The sequence below is a fragment of the Panthera onca genome, chromosome C2 (genome assembly GCF_046562875.1).
Source record: "Panthera onca isolate mPanOnc1 chromosome C2, mPanOnc1 haplotype 2, whole genome shotgun sequence".
Taxonomy (NCBI): domain Eukaryota; kingdom Metazoa; phylum Chordata; class Mammalia; order Carnivora; family Felidae; genus Panthera; species Panthera onca.
The window spans coordinates 88,435,565-88,450,366 of NC_138347.1; positions in this window are offsets into that span (position 1 = coordinate 88,435,565).

The following is a 14,802-nucleotide window of genomic DNA, read 5'->3' on the forward strand; positions in this document are numbered from 1 at the left end:
TAAGCACAGTCATGATGCTGTACATTATATGTCCATGACTTCCTTATTTTCTAACTAGAAGTTTGTACCTTTTGACCCACTATATTCATTTGCAGCCCCTGCCCCTGCAACCTCCACTCTGTTTTCTGTATATATGAGCTTGTTTGTTTGTTTTGCTTCTTTCTTTAGATTCCACATATAAGTGAGAGCACATTGTATTTGTCTTTCTCTGACTTATTTCACTTAGTGCAGTGCCCTCAGGGTCCATCCATTTTGTCACAAATGGCAAGATTTCACTTTATTATTGCTGAATAATATTTCTTTGTGTATATATATAAGTATTTGAACCTTTTATCTATGAAAGAACTGCTGGATCATATGATAGTTCTATTTTTAATTTTTTGAGAAACTTCTATACTGTTTTCCATACTGGCTGCATCAATTTACATTCCCAACAATATAAGGGTTCACTTTTCCCTTCATATTCCCTAAACTTTTTATTTCTTACTTTTGATAATAGCCATTCTATCAGGTGTGAGGTGATATTTCATTGGGGTTTTAATTTTTTTTAATGTTTATTCATTTTTGGCAGAGAGAGACAGAGCATGAGTGGGGGAGGGGCAGAGAGAGAGGGAGACACAGAATCAGAAGCAGGCTCCAGGCTCTTTGCTGTTAGCACAGAGCCCGACTCAGGGCTCGAACTCACAAACTGTGAGATCATGACCTGAGCCGAAGTTGGACGCTCAACTGACTGAGCCACCCAGGCACCCCTCATTGGGGTTGTAATTTATATTTACTGGATGATTAGTGACGCTGAACAACTTTTCGTATACCATTGGCCATCTATATGTCTTCTTTAGGAAAAATAATTTACTCAGATCTTGTGTCCATTTTTAAATCAGATAGGTTATTTTTTTAATTTTTACTTTTTTAAGGTTTTATTTTTGAGAGAGACAGATTGTGAGTGGGGGAGGGGCAGAGAGTGAAGGAGACACAGAATCCAAAGCAGGCTCCAGGCTCTGAGCTGTCAGTACAGACCCTGATGCAGAGTTTGAACCCGCAAACCGCGAGATCATGACTGGAGCTGAAGTCACACACTTAAGTGAATGAGCCACCTAGGCACCCAGAGATTGGTTATTTTTGTTTTTGTTTTATTTTTACTAAGCTGTATGAATTTTTAAATATATTTTGGATATAACCTCTTATTAGATATGTGATTTGTAAATATTTTCTTCCATTTGATAGGTTGCCTTTTCATTTTGTTGATGGTTTACTTTGCTGTGCAGAAGATTTTTAGTTTGATTTAGTCCCAATTATTTACTTTTGCTTTTGTTTTTTTGCTTTTGGTGTCAGATCCAAAAATCATCACCAAGACTGATGTCAAGAAGCTTATTGCCTGTATTTTCTTCTAGGAGTTTTATGGCTTCAGGTTTTCCTTTCAAGTTTTTAATCCATTTTAAGTTAATTTTTGTGTATGGTGTAGATAGCAGTTCAGTTTCATTCTTTTGCATGTGACTGTCCAGTTTTCCCAACACTATATATTGAAGAGACTGTCCTTTTCCCCATTGTATGTTCTTGCTTCCTTTCTTATAAATTAGTTTTCTGTATATGCATGGGCTTATATCTGGGCTGTCTATTCTGGTCCATCGATCTGTATGTCTGTTTTTGTCCCAATATCATACTGTTTTGATTAATATAGCTTTGTAATATAGTTTGAACCCAGTGAGTTACAGTTACCATTTTTGTGTGTGTGGTGAGAGCACCTGAAATCTACTCTCCTGGCATATTCCCTGTATTCCTTCATTAAAGAGTCATCTTATTTATTTTTCTAGTTAAATGCATACTCAATGTTTAGATTTTAATTTGTGTTACTTTTTCAGAAAAGCCTTCACTCATCTCCAATTCAGGTTTTTTGAGTCTTATACTTTTATGGAATCATGATATTTTCTTTCCTATGTAACACTTCAGCTTTTATCAATTTTATTTGTGTTATATGACTGTAAACTCAATGAGACTAGGAATTGTGTCTGTTTTCACTGTTATCTCAGGCACATATCATGTTTCCTGGTACTTAAAATAGTACATAGTAAAATGTACATAGAAAATATTGTTGAATAAATATATACCTGAATCCACAAAAGATTTGAACTAAAAATTTCTACCAATTATCAGTAATTTCAAATGTATTCACAGAAAATAAAATGACCTTACCTTTAATATCTTATAACTAGAAGCAGTAATTTTGCCTTCAAAAAAAGACTCTTTGATGCTTTATATTTAAAAGGAAGATGTAAGGAAGAAAGTTTCTCAAAACCATTATAATATAGCCATCTCAGTTGCTTTTTTTTTAAAAACATTTTTCAAAAAAGACTTAGAATTGCATGGGTAGACTTTTTCTACTGATCACATAAGTGCTTAACCAGCTCTTCAATTTACATTGGATAGGCAAATATCAGCATAACGGGAGAAGTTTGCATAATGGAAAGTGCTCTGATACCCAACCAGCTGTGCCAAGATTCAATTTTACTTATTTACTGTGAGCACACACATCAAATGCATGCAGTAGACAGCAAGGGGTTGCCTGGTGAGGAATGTGAGGCTATGTCTTGGGGCACATGAGGTGACTTAGCTCTCAAGAAGCTGTTTACTAGGATGAGTGATAAAAGTGACTCCCATCATTATCCTGGAATCTTTTTTTTTTTTTAACGTTCATCTATTTTTGAGAAATAGAGGGAGAGAGAGGGACAGGCAGAGACAGAGGGAAACAGAGAATCCCAAGTAGGCTCTGCACTGACTGAGCAAAACCTGATGAGGGGCTTGAACTCACAAATTGTGAGATCATGACATGAGTTGATAACAAGAGTTGGATGCTTGACTGAGACTGAGCCACCCAGGAACCCCCTAGCCTAGAATCTTTTTAAAGGAAGGTGTCTTGTGCTTCTTCCCTACATACATCATGTTCTGACACACACCTTATTCTCCAGCCACACTAAACTTTTTATTTCACCCCAAACACAGGCCCGGTCACACTTTATGCCTTTGTACATACCTGTCCCATATCCTACTTTTTATTTCCTTCTAGTTGAAACAAGATATAAATTTGGTCTTTGAAGAGTCAATTTAGGGGCACCTGTGTGGCTCAGTCAGTTAAGTATTTGACTCTTGATTTGGACTCAAGTCATGATCTCATGGTTTGTCAGTTCAAGCCACACATTAGGGTCTGCGCTGACAGCAAGGAACCTGCTTAGAATTCTCCCTCCCTCCCTCCTTCCCTCCCTCCCTCCCTCCCTCCCTCCCTCCCTCCCTCCTTCCTTGTTCCTCCCCTGCTTGTACCCACACTCCCTCTTTCAAAATAAATAAATCATGTTGGATAATTCTCCTGACTTAAAAAAAAAAAATAGTCCTTTCCCAAGCTCCCTTATGTGTCTTCATGTCTGTTTTCTATGCCCTTACCCCTCTGAAGCTAACCATTTGGTTCATGGTCTTTCTCCTGACCCCATCTATCTCTCTCTCTCAAGGACATTATGCTCATACTTACCTTCCTCTCTTTATAATCATCAGTCTTTCTTTGTTGTTTCCTGTCCTCAATGCTTATATATTAAAAATCCAACTCCCCCATCTATATAAAAATAAAGACTACCTGGGATATGCTTTGTAGTCATTGATTGACCTTATATTATTCTCTTGGAAGGCCCCAATCCAGTGTCTGACCACCTGGCCCCTCTGCTTCTGCATCTACCATTAAATTAGACCCAGTTTTTTCAATGGCACTAAGATGCCCTTCTTGATCAGATTTCAAAGCTTCCTAGACCTCTTGTTACTTTATACCTCAGTGATAGACGTTCTATTGGTAACTTCAGTCTCTTCTCAGACTCCACTTTGCCCTTTCTCCCACTCTCTTATGTGTCTTTTGCCTTCAGTCACCAGCTCCTCTTTCTCCTATAGTCTCTCAACCATGGGAAGTCCCCAAACTTTTTTTTCTAGTTCTTCTTAAACTTTGTTTATTTTTTGGAGGCTACTATCCTCTTTTTCTGTTTTAAATCTTCACCTGTAAGTTAATTTTTCCTATATCCTAGTCTTTTACCCAGTCTCTCCTTTGTGGTGCAGCCCTTCAGTTAAAACATCCTATAGGAAAACTTCTTTGGAAGTTTCCTCCAAACTGAAAACTTAAAAAAAAAAAAAAAAAAAAAAACAAAAAACTGAAAACTTTAGAGTGACTATAAGAAAACTTGTTATTTTTGTCCTTAAGAAGTCTCCATTTGTCATCATCTGCATTTCAGATCATGTCACCAGTACTTCTAATGACAAAGCCCAATGTTCTCCCCGTTTTATTGTCCTCCTGTCATTACCCTATGCGAGGACTTCACACTCATCTGTGAACTTAATGGCTTCCTAGTTTTATTTTCTATATCTCATATCTTCCATTCTCCCCAGACTGTATCTTACTTTTCTCTAACTCTTTTTTGCACTAACTGTATTACACAATTGGGTCCTCCTATTATAAGTAGGTGGTTGTCTGAAAGACTATATTCAGAACTCCATTTATGAAATCATAAGTCTTAGTAATCTGCTTCCTCCAATTCAAAAGATTTTTATTGCCTTAAAAAAAACAACTTACTATTTATAAGAAACTTAATAATGTTTGTAACATGTTCTCCAAAATGAGCTCAAACACAGCAAGCATGTGGGCCATTAGGAAAATGAGTAGGGAGATGACAGCAATTAGGCACAAAGGCATAGGAATCTGTTGGTGATGGGCACAGTTGCCCTGGCACTCAGATCTCTGCTGTCTGTGGAAGTTTATAGGCAGAAAGTCTGAGAAAGAAGCATTGGTACTGCAAGAGTTAGTATACTGCTTACTATTATTTGATGAATTGTATTCTCCCTAATATCTCCATATGAAGAGAAATCATGTTTCCCAGTTTGTCTAGCATATCTAGTTTCATAGAGAAAAACCAAAACATCTATAACTCTATTGACTAAGTTGTATTATAAGTAACGTGAACAAAAGTTAGAAATTAAAGATTCCATCATTAAATAATTGGAAACACATACATGTTAGTTTTGTTTATCTTTAAATGTGAAGCCTTTTAGGAGAATTCAAACTGCATACTGGTGTGTGTGTATGTATGTGTGTGTATATTTAATGAACATAGTCTCCTTCAATTTAAATGTTTCTAGATCTAAAATGTCTTTTATAGGTAACTTAAAAATTAATAATTATATTATACCATCAAAAAGTTTGATAAGTCCTGAAAAGAAAAAAATTAACATGATGTCACTAATCATACCCATCTGTTAACAATTTTCTGTATTTCCTTCTAGTCTTTTTTTCCACATTTATGTGCTCTGCACTTCTGTAATCATAGTGTGCATGCTATTTTTTCCCTATGAAAATTTAAAAACAGCATTGTATTGTGAATATTCTCCCTGCATACGCTATATGGCTTCTATGTTTCTGTGATGTTTTTAGAAACAGGATCTCACTAGTAAGCAGGATGAAGTCTAAGGACTTGGAGCCACGTGCTTTCCTCTTTCATTGGTAACATGCCAGCGGCCCTTCCACTCTTCTCAGCTTCTAGCTCACTGTGCCACACACTATTACATGATACTTAAAAAAAATAGTTAATTTACAGGAAATAATTAAGACTCATTGCCTCGAGATTAAAAAAAAATCAGAATTGGCTCTACATGAAAGATTCTCTCCAGTGTAATGCTGACTGAGAAAACAGAGTAATGTTTCTATCTGTGAAATAAATTATCAGACAGTCTAAACACATTCATGCTGAGAAGGAAACATCCAGCCATTTCAACGTTTTAGAGATACAAAAAATTTGATCTCGTCCTCTCTGACATCTCTGTCATATTTGGCCACCATCTTAGCTGTCAGCCCCTGCCCTATTACTTACATGACTTGTTTGATCTGTGTTGGTCAGTTATTGCATCAGAAGCCCTAACTCTCTGTTAGTTCAAATCAGTTTAAATAAGACAAAATAGGTCTGGGTTAACTACAGACTTGGCTCTCTTTATTTTGCATAATACCTGTTACTTTCCCCTTATATTTAAATCAGTTCTTTCCTTTGCCCTAATTATTTGCTTCCTTCCTCAGTGCCCTGTATCATCTGTATGTTACAAATTATATTTTGGTTCTTATCTGGGGATTATTTTAGAGAAACAGCTTTGTTTTTATTACTCATTATTATTTCCCATTTTATTTTAAAGAATTTCATTATTTTAGTGACTACATTTATATTTCTGGCTGAATCTGAAGATATATCAACCTCCATCCCACCCATTCATCCATCCCATGCATCCATCCCTGCATTCTTTCATTTATTTATTCATTCATTGAGGGTCATCTTTTGCAGTAGGCAAAACCTAGTTGGACTACTTTTATGAGTTGAATCACTTAGTTCAATTAAAGAAAGAGCTAATTTAGTTAAGTAACCATTTGTGACCTATCAATTTTTCCAAAGCATCCATGCATGAAATCAGAATCTGTTTCCTAGAAATGGAGTTTTTATATAGCATCTCCTGTCAGAAATAGCAAATACATTTTTCCAACAATTACTTAAGATTTTCTTTTTCATATCTTTATTTTAAAAGCTCGCAAGTTTTGTTTCCTAAATCTATATATTGGGTCCTCTAGAACTGATACATGAATTCAGCAAAGTTGCAGGATACAAAATCAATGTACAGAAATCAGTTGCATTCTTATACACTAATAATGAAGCAAGAGAAAGACAAATAAAGAAACCGTTCCCATTCACAATTGCACCAAGAAGCATAAAATACCTAGGAATAAACCTAACCAAAGATGTGAAAGATCTGTATGCTGAAAACAATAGAAAGCTTGTGAAAGAAATTGAAGAAGATGTAAAGAAATCGAAAAACATTCCATGCTCATGGATTGGAAGAGTAAATATTGTTAAAATGTCAATACTACCCAAAGCTATCTACACATTCAATGCAATCCCAATCAAAATTGCACCAGCACTCTTCTCTAAGCTAGAACAAGCAATCCTAAAATTTGTATGGAACCACAAAAGGCCCCGAATAGCCAAAGTAATTTTGAAGAAGAAGACCAAAGCGGGAGGCATCACAATCCCAGACTTTAGCCTCTACTACAAAGCTGTCATCATCAAGACAGCATGGTATTGGCACAAAAAGAGACACATAGACCGATGGAATAGAATAGAGACTCCAGAATTGGACCCACAAAAGTATGGCCAACTAATCTTTGACAAAGCAGGAAAGAATATCCAATGGAAAAAAGACAGTCTCTTTAACAAATGGTGCTGGGAGAACTGGACAGCAACATGCAGAAGAATGAAACTAGACCACTTTCTTATACCACTCACAAAAATAAACTCAATATGGATAAAGGACTTGAATGTGAGACAGGAAACCATCAAAACCCTAGAGGAGAAAGCAGGAAAAAACCTCTCTGACCTCAGCTGCAGCAATTTCTTACTTGACACATCTCCAAAGGCAAGGGAATTAAAAGCAAAAATGAACTACTGGGACCTCGTGAAGATAAAAAGCTTCTGTACTGCAAAGGAAACAATCAACAAAACTAAAAGGCAACCGACAGAATGGGAAAAAGATATTTGCAAATGACATATCAGACAAAGGGCTAGTATCTAAAATCTATAAAGAACTCACCAAACTCCACACTAGAAAAACAAATAATCCAGTGAAGAAATGGGCAAAAAACATGCATAGACACTTCTCTAAAGAAGACATCCAGATGGCCAACAGGCACATGAGAAGATGATCAACGTTACTCCTCATCATGGAAATACAAATCAAAACCACACTCAGATATCACCTCATTCCAGTCAGAGGGGCTAAAATGAACAAATCAGGAGACTATAGATGTTGGTGAGGATGTGGAGAAATGGGAACCCTCTTGCACTGTTGGTGGGAATGCAAACTGGTGCAGCCGCTCTGGAAAACAGTGTGGAGGTTCCTCAAAAGATTAAAAATAGACCTACCCTATGACCCAGGAATAGCACTGCTAGGAATTTACCCAAGGGATACAGGAGTGCTGATGCATACGGGCACTTGTATCCGAATATTCATAGCAGCACTTTCAACAATAGCCAAAGTAAAGAGCCTAAATGTCCATCAATTGATGAATGGATAAAGAAATTGTGGTTAGAATACTACTTGGCAGTGAGAAATAATGAAATATGGCCTTTTGTAGCAACGTGGATGGAACTGGAGAGTATTATGCTAAGTGAAGTAAGTCATACAGAGAAAGACAGATATCATATGTTTTCACTCTTATGTGGATCCTGAGAAATTTAACAGAAGACCATGGGGGAGGGGAAGAAAAAAAAAAGAGAGGGAGGGAGCCAAACCATAAGAGACTCTTAAAAACTGAGAATAAACTGAGGGTTGATGGGGGGTGGGAGGGAGGGGAGGGCAGGTGATGGGCATTGAGGAGGGCACCTGTTGGGATGAGCACTGGGTGTTGTATGGAAACCAATTTGACAGTAAATTTCATATTAAAAAATTAAAAAAATAAACATAAAAAAACCTATATATTGGGGTTATACACTGACATTGTTTCTGTTTATAAGACAGTGTTTCTTTCTTCACATGCTAGTTGTCATTATGGTTTATTGTCCTTACTAACACTGATAATTGGTCTATGAATGTACTTTGAAGAATGACTTTTGCTTATACTAATGTACTAAAACTTATTTTCTTTTTCTTCTGGAGTTTTCATTAATGTTTTTTCCTGTTCTGCATATTGAAGAAAACAATTATTTCATTTTCTCACATTCTTCAATTCTTTCTGTAAAATATCTTTGATGTTTTATTCAAGATTATTCTCTAGATAGTCCTCATAATACAAGCAATAATAAATAGTTATTTTGGTATAATAATATTAATAAAATAATTACCTAGCTCTTTGCTGCTGGTTTATTAAATTTTAAATTAGACAATACTGAATTGAAGCCAAGTAAATATTCTAAGTGATATTACAAATTTCCCTTTTCTGGATCACTCTTTGTGGCAGTTTCCTGATGATTGTTTTCATGCTTCAGGCAAAAGTGTGTTTCTTTACAAGGTATTTTGAATCTAATACCAACCATCCTATGCCACTGGTACTGGAGACATTTCTTCTTGGCCTAGTAAATATTCATTGAAGGTTTTACCATTAATAGTCTTTTCTTATATTAACCATTCAAATTCTTTCAAAGTGATTCATGAACATTTAATCAACTGAGAGTAAAACCCTATATTTTTAGAATCTCATTACGCATCTTCAGAGCAATGAGTAATTCCTGCTAAAGGAATATTTATTGGGAAGAAAAGCAGCATCAGTCCAAATTTCATCATGTTTATGTATTATGATATCTGAGGCATTCCATTTCTCAGGAGAACCCTTCTCTACTCTACACTCTCAAAATGCATTTATGGTAGAACTATATACGCTTAACAATTGTACAAACTCTCTTTGTATGACTCACATCAATTGTGGTCTTTTATGAATTGAGTTTTACTTTTGTGTGTATAACAAATGAGTTTAATACAGCTTGATATGCAGCATTGACCAGAAAACTTTTAGATCATAAGTCAGTACTAACTTATGATCATAAGTTATGATCATTGACCAGAAAACTTTTAGATCATAAGTCATCATCAGTATTAACAGATTTTTTTCTATTACATCATTACGTTTCCACAGTTGATGAAAACACCTTTCCCCACACTCTCACCGATACAGAGCTTCCTATCTGTTTCTGCTGTAGCAGCCTGCTGCTACATCAGGATTGGTCTATGTTCTCTCTCTTTCTGTATCTCTATTATGAAGTAATATTTAAATACCTTCTTGTCTTAAAAAAATTCAAACAGTATACATGCATGTAAGTAAAATGTAAATATTTTTCTTTATTTTTTCTCCAGGAAACTACTCCCAATAGTTTAGTTAGCACATCCTTTATAAGGCAATTTTTAAACACATTTAATTGATATGTATGTGTGTGAGTTTTTGCATATACATATTAAGGTATAGGCATTGTCCTATCTTTATTTTTTCTTAAGAATATTGTAAGAATATAAATCTATTTTTAATAGTTGCCTGTTTGCTTTTTTGTTCTTTTAGGTTTCTTTTTTTTTTTTTTTTTAGTGAAAGAGAGATGGCAAAAGTGAGCAAGGGGGAGAGAGAGAGAGAGAGAGAGAAGCAGAGCTCACATGAAGTGGGGCTCGTGTTCACCTTAAGCAGGGCTCAAGTGCACCCAATGTGGAACTTGAACTCAGAAACCATGAGATCATGACCTGAGCTGAAGTCACATGCTTAGCTGACTGAGCCATCCAGCCACCCCTATTTTTTCTTGATTATATGTAAAAGAATACTCATAATTAAGAATGCTGAGTAGAAAAATATGTCTAATTTAATTTATTAACACTTGCTTATTAATAGAATTGATCACTTTCCCCATGTCCTTAATTATTTTTAGCTTGTTTTATCTATCAGTTTCAAAAAAAAGGAAGAAAAAAATTTCCCACATTGTGGATTTGTCAATTTCTCCATAGTATTAATTTTGCTTCATGCATTTCAGGACTAAATGTTCAGTGATGCACAGTTATGATTATTATAACTTCTTGGTGGACTTCTCTTTTATCATGATTTTATTTTCCTCTTTATTTCTACTAATTTCTTTAAATTCTGTCTTGTCTAATATTAGTATTGATATACCAGCCTTTTGTGGGTTTTTTTTTGTTTTTAGTTATTTGTTTGGAGTACGCTTCTTTCTTCTTTATGAATCTCATGTGTATAGAATTGGACTAATAATAATTTATAGTTCTTAATGCACTGTCATTGACATCCTTTATCTTCATTTACATAATTTAATTTTTAACAATATTCACTAATGCATGTATATACAGGTGTTACTATCTTTAAAATCTCAAATATAATATACATTTTTAGGGTTAGATTCATCATTCATTATCCAGTTGCCTTTTTGATACTTTTGAACATTTTTGACTGATTTCTTGTCACATTTGATCAGTTCATCGCTGATTTTAATCTAATAGCATGACCGATGATGAGCTCACTTTGGGAGTACAAGTGCCAGCTGTGTCATTTTAGGTTTGCTTGTGTTTTCTGTATTATTTTTAGCCTCTTGTTTCTTGGCAGAAATATTTAAAAGTCATTTGACCCTTTTTGTGGGGATTAGCCTCGTTAAAACGCATAATATAATTGGCAAATCCACTTGATATCATAAATCAAAATATAAACGAATAAGGGAGTAAGGTCACCACAGTAAACCCCTTTGGGTTGAGGAACTCTTTTTCCTCCCTTAGGATATAACGTATAATGTATGATACATAATCATTTGACATGCCAAAATGAGGGTACTGGTGTTCAATAGTATATTAAATATTTAGTAAAGCTTTATTTCTTGTTTTAAATACAAATTGCATTTCAGAGAACATATGCCATTTTCCTCATCGCAATAAATCAGATAGTGGAGTGATTCTCAAAGTGTAGTAAATGAACACCTGGGGATCCAGAGACCCTTTTTAGAGGTCCACATGTTCAAAATTATTTTTCTAATAATAAGAAATTATTTACCATTTTTTAAACTATGTCTGCCTTTGCACAGGTGATGCATATGCCATAGTAGACAAACCAGTGGAGTCTTAGCATGAACCAAAGTAGTGGCAATAAACTGTTCTGGTAGACACTGTATTGTTCATTGCAATGCAGGTACAGGAAAGGGGGAAAAGTTTCACTTACAAATGTCTTGGATAGAGCAGTAACAATTTTTTTTAAATTTTATTTGTTTTGAAAGTGAGAGGACACGTGTGCATGTAAGTGAGAGAGGGGCAGAGAGAGAATTCCAAGCAGGCCCCATGCTGTCATCAGGGAGCCTGATGTGGGACTTGATCTCACAACCCTGAGATCATGATCTGAGCTGAAATCAAGAGTCAGATGCTTAACCGCCTGAGTCACCCAGGTGCCACAAGAATTTTAATTGTGTTTAGTCTCAATTCTTGAGTACGCATTTTTTTTAACATTGTATGTGACAAAGTGTGCATAAAGCATTTCTGCTACATAGCAAAGGGCAGTGGATGACTCATTGCACAATGTTGAGAACATTTTTTTTAATGAAATACTATTTTTCGCTTGAAAGAAATTATGGTTATCCAGACTTGAGTATTTGGCAGACATTTTCTTGAGAGAGAATGAAGTGAGCCTGCCACTTGAAGGAAAACAACTGACAGTATTTTTGGCCAATGATAAAATTTGAGCTTTCAAGTTACAAATCAGAATTTTGAAAACATGTATCTGCCACCACAAACTTGATAGCTTTTGAATATAGACCCCAGTGCAAAATGAAAATGTGGGGTCCTTGTTGAAAGAGCAAAAAAAAAAGTGCCATTAAGTTTACTAACATAGAAAGCTTTTTTCCTTCTTCCATAGTTTCTCTTATTTTTTGCTCGTCATGATATTTTTTATTTGCTACTTAATGTTGTTCTAAGTAAAGGAAGTGAAATTTTAAGTTATTAACATGAATTTTACCCTTTATATTGTGCAATGGCAGGTTTATATACAAATCTGAGAACATTTGATTCATATGCAAAATCACAAAAATTGCACAATTTGTTTTTCATGGTTGATATGGGCATATTTTTGTCATTACAGAAGAGTAGAAATGATGTAAAACTCTGAGGCATTTGTATGTTCTGTGAACACAATCTTCAGCTTATTTGTGACCAACAAAGGACTGAAAAGAAAAGGGACTATGGGCTGCTTGATCTTTCATTTTCTTACTGTCATCATTTTCAGGGAAAATGGTTGGCTATCACAAGAAAGGAACACCAATGACAAAGGATATGATAGAGCTCCTAGGTGCTTCATCTTTCTTAGAAAGCACTATCTTCTTTCTGCATTCAAAGCAAATTCTGATTTGATTGTAGAGTGTGGTTTCTCAGGGCCGTTAGCACCCCAACTTCATCATAGGCTTATAAGCTTACTTTGCACTTTGAATCTTGCTGAATTCCCATGCTGTGGGCACCCCAGAGCCTTGTGAATTTTGAGCATTGTATACAATGTATGTATATGAGGCACCAAGGAATGGCTGACATATTATATATTGCATGTATCCCTTTTGCTTTTGTTATCTAATTGGGCTTCACTTATAAAACACAAGTTCAAAGATAAAATTATTAAAAATTTCAAGATGGCAATAGCAGGACACTATTAAACCAAACCCAGGAAGTTTCTGAGTGTGGGGCCCTCTACCACTGTGCAGCCTACACTCGCACAAGGCTGATTCTGCCTAAAGACGTTTATGAGATTAGTGATGATACTAATGTGAATTGTTTATATTGTATAATGCAATGTGTCAGCATTTGGGAGATTTGCATAAAGCTGTGAACTGATATTTTCCAAATGACCAATGCGTAATTATGAATGGGTAAAATATCCACTCCAAGTGCAAAATAGGCCAATGTATTTTAATGTCAATGGAAAACAAAGAATTCATTGCTATGGTTTCAGATTCTACATAGCAACTAATTTTTAATAAACTATCACTCATTGATTTGGGTGCAGGACCAAAGAAAAATATTCACAGTTACCTGAAAAAACTGTGATAATTTTTTTTTTCCTTTTTTCAACTACATACCTGTGTGCAGCTAGACTTTCTTCATACTTAAAACAAAAACATATCACAGTACATTGATTGCAGAAGCAGATAAGAGAATCCAGATATTTTTCTATTATGCCAGACTTCATTAAAAAAAACTTGCAAAATTACGGAATAATTTCACTGTTTGTATTGATTTTTTTGGCAAAATATTTATATTTTTAAATTATCCTATGTTGGCTAACATGAACTAGGCTTGGACTGTTATTTTCAAATTAATTTATAATTAAAAATTTAATAATTTCTATTGTGACTTGGACTAGAAAATACCCAGTAGAAAAAATTTGTATAAGATAATGCTCTCTGGGACTCTCAATTTTTAAGAGTGTCAAGGGGTTCTGAAACCAAAAAGAGAGAGCCTCTTACCTAATAGATCAACGAATGTGACATGACTTCTCAAAACAAAAGTGAAACTCATTTTATAAAAATCAGACAGTTGGCACTTTTTTTTAGAGACCTATTTTTTAAAGTTTATTTATTTTAAGAGGGACAGAGACAGCATGAGCAGGGAAGGGGCAGAGAGAGAGGGAGACCGAGAATCCCAAGCAGGCTCTACACTGTCAAGAAGCTGTGAGATCATGATCTGAGCCAAAACCAAGAGTCAGACACTTAACCGACTGAACCACCCACGTGCCCCAGACAGTTGGTACTTTTAAAAAGTAGTAAATATACTACCTCTTAAAACAAAATTCTTAATAATAGGGTGTTGTAATACAGTTTTAAGACCTTGGATTTAGGTAGGAAAAATAGTATCACAAAGCATAAATATAAAACTAATGCTTTTATTGACTGTGACAAAATATTTTGTTAAAATCCTCAAGATACATGCTAGTTTTTGTTCATCTCTTCTTCTAAATTTGCATGTTTTTATTTCCTAATCATAAAATAACACATGTTGACTAAAAGAATTTCAAATGTACAGATGTAGAATATTGTAAATCCTCTGAACGCTCACACTTTTTAAAAAATTTACATCCAAATTAGTTAACATATAATGATATGCTGATTTCAGAAGTAAATTCCAGTGATTTATCTCCTATGTATAACACCCAGTGCCCATCCCCAAAACTGTCCTCCCTAATGCCCCTTACCCATTTGCCCCATCCCCCCTCCCACAACCCCTCCAGTAATCCTCAGTTTGTTCTCC